Below are 5,229 nucleotides of genomic sequence, written 5' to 3' on the forward strand. Positions count from 1 at the left end.
GTATAGCTGAGAAAAGACTGGTTTCCTATTTTATTTCGACACAGTGTTATGCTTTGTATTACATTTTGAGCTTTGCAAACTGTGAGCTTGTCTTTGTATGTGTTGAGTAATGACCAAAAGAGTTTTTTTTTAAAGTCTTTCTTCAGCATTTATAGCAACCAAATGTAATTTTGAAATACACAGGTTGTAACTTCTAATGCATATGTCACTTCAAGTCCTCTTGAGAATTAAGTAGTGGACACTAACATGCTGAAAGAAAGCAAATTTCAGTATGGAGCACAAGTTTTAATCTCCTTTGGAGGTCTTGCAGTAAGTAGTGTAAACACAAGTAATCTCTAGAATATGCATTGTTTATTCCAAAGGAGCTATTTGGTTCCATTATGTCATTGCTTGCATGAAGAAAAAGGGAAACTAAAATCTATCATCTTGACCTGGGCAAGTTTAATAGCCCAAAAGTTTAACAGCATTAGCTCAACAACTAGCAGGGGCCAGGACCCGATGGCAGCAAATGGGAATTTTACATCAGGCCTTCTGTTAGAGATGAAGAATGTAAGCTGGTGTGGTTGTCCGTGTGCTGAGGGAGAGGTCGGACATCTGTGCCTTGGTGAGGTGAGGTATGTGGCTGGGAGCACAACATGTATGGGGTAACAGCTGCAGAGCTGGGGCTGGCCAAGGCCATCAGGAGACACCGGGCATGCTGATTCAGCCTCTGCTTGCTTTAATGGTGGCCACATATGCCTACACATGAAACCAGGCTGGAACATCTCCACCCAAGTCCTGGTCAGGAAGTCCTGGTCAGGAGTTTCTAATCTGCAATGTGCTATCAGTTTCACCATGAGCTGAGAACAAGCTATGGGTGAAGGGCTTAGGTGGCAAGGCTGAGATGCACTGGTATCCATGAGGATTTCAGTATAAATGACATGGAGTCCTCTATGGATAGCCAAATGAAGGTGCTGGAGACATAGAACAGCAATGGCAGGGACAGAAGAGGCCCTCAGTGGTATGGAAATGGCCTACAAGCTCCCCAGAGGACAAAACCAGAATTTCCGAGCATATGAGCAACTCACAGGGACAGCACTAAAGAAGAAAAATGCCTTCTGAGTGTCGGGGACTATTTTAGGTACCTTACCTGAGCTCCTGATGGTCTGCTATCAGCTGCCCCATGTAGGCACTAAGGACTTTGCCAAGAGCTAGGAATTAATTAAAGGGCCAGTCAGAAAAACATATCTACTGGGGCTGCACAGGTGGTGCAGCTTCAAGAGTTAGTACTGTGAGTTGCTGGATACATTTCCTAGACTTTTCTGTGCTCCTGTTGGGTAAGTTAGAACAAGGTCTTAAAATGAGGTCAAAGGGAAGTGATAGTAAAACACCTCAGTATAAAAATCACACTGAAATCTTGCTGAACAGTCAGTTCTGTCCTTTGTTTCTATCCCAGTGTCCACACCTAGTTGCCTCCCTTATCTCATTTAACTTGGTACCCCTTGTTATAGATGAGTTAACTCTGCCCATCTGATCTTCCCAGTTTGTGTTTTTTGTCAAAGTTCACTTTTCCCAATGCCACATCTTGTACCATTTTATAAAAATAAATTATTGCAATGTGAACAGGAGTCTAAACAGTAGAAAGGACAAGGCTTTGAAAACAGAGAGAGATAAAAGAAAAGCCTGAAGAACATCTTAAATGCAATTAATATGCAGTTCTGGAACTCATAATATGTTCTCAAGATTGTGAGAACCATAGAGATTTGGCTAATAAATATGATACTGTTTGTATAGAAGGATGAAACACTGATGGGGATGAAAATCTTTGTTTTGAAGACTACAGAAGAGAGAAAAGATGTTGATGTCTTGTAATTGTACCACAATCATAGAATCATGGAATCATAGAATGGTTTGGGTTGGAAGAGACCCTTAAGATCACCTAGTTCCAACCCCCTGCTACAGTCAAGGACACCTCCCTCTGGACCACGTTGCTGAAAATCCCATCCAGCCTGGCCTTGAATGCTTCCAGGGAGGAAGCATCCACAACCTCACTGGCCAACCTGTGCCAGTATCTCACCACCAGCACAGTAAAGAATTTCTTCCTAAAATCTAGTTTAAATCTATCATCTTCCAGTCTAAAACTGTTTCCTTTCATCCTGCCACTACATGGTCTTATAAAAAGTCCATCCCCAGCTTTCCAGTAGACTCCCTTCAGGTACTGGAAGACCATTATAAGGTCCCCCTGGAGTCTTCTCCATGCAGCTCTCTCAGCTTGTCCTCATAGGGAAGGTGCTCGAGCCCTCTAATCATCATTGTCCTTCTTGTTTTGGGGGAGGGACAGTACACTTGAAAAAAATAAAATTTCTATAAAACAAAATTATTGATAAGAAGGGTTTTATAGAAAACAAGTCTATGAAAAGCTTTAGCAGGAATAACCTGGTCTCTGTGATGGAAATGAGGGGCATAATATGTTCCAAAATAGATGTAGTATTAGGTAGTAGGAATAAATGACTTTGTTAAATCAAGGCTCTTCAGTGACCTTAGATTCAATCAAGGAAGCACAAAGTAAGTAGTTGTAAGTACCAAAGATGTAAGTAACAAAAATGAGCATATAGCACAGGTAAATCCAGGTAAATCCAGAATTACCGAGGTTCAACTATGAGTGCAATGAAGTTAACATGAAAATACTACACAGGGGCTTTGGTAAGAGTTACATTGCTCAAGGAATATTGCATGTAGGAGCCTGTTCGTGGCAGCACTGAGAAGTTTTGCCTGGAAGGATCTGGGACATGGATCATAGGCAAAGATGGGGAGCATCAGAACAGAGAGCAGTAATATAGTCAAGCAAATGTCTGGAAGTGTCACCTATAGAGGCTATAGGAGTGGCCATTATTTGCATTCATTACAGTCAGGGAAGTTCCAGGTATAGCAGGCATGTTTCAGGCAAAATGAAGGAACTGGGTGACTAAAAACCTGAGATTCTTTCCAGGATTATTTTTCTACACTTCTTTTTCCCTTGTTGGTGCTATCTCATTTTTGCACGTACTGATGATGTTATGAAATTATCATGACCTAAAAGACTAATTAAAAAAAAGTTCTATATGAGAAGAAAAGGAAAGCATCTGAGGTCAGGGAAGTCCCCTGCATTTTGGAAGTAGAAGAGGTACATGGAGAGGCATGAGGTGAATCGAAACAAAGAGTAAAAGTAAAAAAAAGACAAGAAGGAAAAAGAAGAAAGTAATGAGGGAGAAATGTCAGCACTGATAAATGGGAGGAGTGAAAAGGATGTGACTAATGATATGAGAAGAGTTGTTTCTGGAAAAACTGACGTGTTGGACAGTGATTCACACAATAAACACCTGGGCACTTGCCTTCTTTCATCAGATTTACTCAGAGAAGCAGCTGGCTCAAAGATTCAGTCTCAGTGCTGAGTTTCTTCTTGTGATTTTATCTGTGGCATCATGTTATAACTGTTTTAAAACCTTAAGTGCTTCTGGACTTTGTAATATTTTTGACATGGGAGCTTTTTTTTTTTCCTGTGCTCTTGCAACCTGAAAGTGTTTGCTCTGCAGCTGGGAAATTATTTCAGCCAAAGAAAGATGCTGAGGAATGAATAAGTTCACCTCTTCCACTTAAAAAAATAGATGCATTCAATTAAGTATATTAGGTTTCTTAAATCTGTTTGTAAAGTACCCCCTGCACTTCTCAATAATAAGACATCCAAGCAGACTCTAATATTTTGAAGACAAAAGTCAAACTTTTATATGTGGTCCTGACTTATGACATCACTACTTGACTTATTCTGCACTTTCTAATGAAAAGGATGGCTAAAAAGCGACATTCAGAAGATGTTCACAAGGATTTGTTTCCTTAAGCTTCGTTTTGAAAGCATTGCTCATTCATGTTCAACTAATACACAATTAATCTGCATGTAAATCACATTAACGTCAACATATTTCCAAGAAAGTCCAATTGCCTTCCCCTTATGATATTTACTTTGAAATAATTATCGATGCTTTAATGGAAACTGTTGTTTCTGAGCTATGCTCCAAAGATAACTCACTCCTAGCAGGCAGCTTTTGAGAATGTCTGAATCACTCTGAGTACGTGAGCAAATGGAGAACAGTTGTGTTTTAAATAGCTGGAAGCACTGCCTAGAGGGTGTTTTTTTTTCCTACAGAAACAAATGCTGTTTTCAAGATTCACTTTAGTGTGATCTGGGGTACAAACAGAAAGTTCATCTTTTCCAGAATTGTATGCTGTCCAGCTATAAGCAACTCTAAATGCTTCTTCCTTTGGATGCTTAATTCAGAAAATGTTTTATGTGCTGTACAGATAATTAAACAGTGTTCAAAAGTAGTATAACATATGTGGGAAATTGACACCAGGAGTTAGAATCTGGATGAATATCAACATTTTATAAGAGAACAAAACTATTCTGTTCAAAACATCTGAAATAAGCATGGTGTTTAAAAGCGCATTAGCAGGAAATCACTTGTGATTCTTATTTTTTAAGTGGGTTTTTAGAAATATGATTTCAGCATTATTTTACTTAATTTTTATTTTACTATAGCCTTTTACAGTCTAAGTGATTTCAGCTCCCCTTACCGTAGGTGCTGTAATTACAGAGACTAGCAGACATTGGTTCTCACCATTGGGCTGACACCTAAACACACATGAAAGCTGACACAAAGGGGAAGGAGCTATTACATCCATTGTGAGAGGGCCATCTGGAAATGAGCAAGTGATTTGCCCAGAGTTACCCAGCAAGTGATTTGCTCAATTACCCAGAGTTCACTTGCTGCACAGCTCGAGCAGAATCTGAGCCCTCTCAGTCCACATTGGATGGATTATTCTTACAAATAGGACAAGTCCTCCCCACACACAGAAAACACTTCACCTCTATGCCCAAAACATTGTCTTCCATCTCCCAACTGTCCCTTTGTCAGAGCAAGCAGCAAACACTTTCCCTACCCAGGGCAATGCTGTCCCCTTGCCACCTCCTGTCCTAGAAGGGCAACGTTCCCTCTACGATCCCAACCCATGTCCTTTACATCACTTTCCTTATGACCCCTCTGGAAAACAGAATTATGAAGGAAAGCCCCAAAGGATATAAAATATACCGAAGGCTGTAGATTATCTCAGAGCTGAACTGCTTCCTTCCGTGGCTGCCATTTCGTACCACCACACCTAGTCATTAAGAATCAATAATTCTCCATGCTGTTAATGTTTGAGCCACTGAACCTCTAG

The sequence above is a fragment of the Cyrtonyx montezumae genome, unplaced genomic scaffold, assembly GCF_038088225.1.
Source record: "Cyrtonyx montezumae isolate F1298 unplaced genomic scaffold, pur_monq_1.0 scaffold_8, whole genome shotgun sequence".
Lineage (NCBI taxonomy): Eukaryota > Metazoa > Chordata > Aves > Galliformes > Odontophoridae > Cyrtonyx > Cyrtonyx montezumae.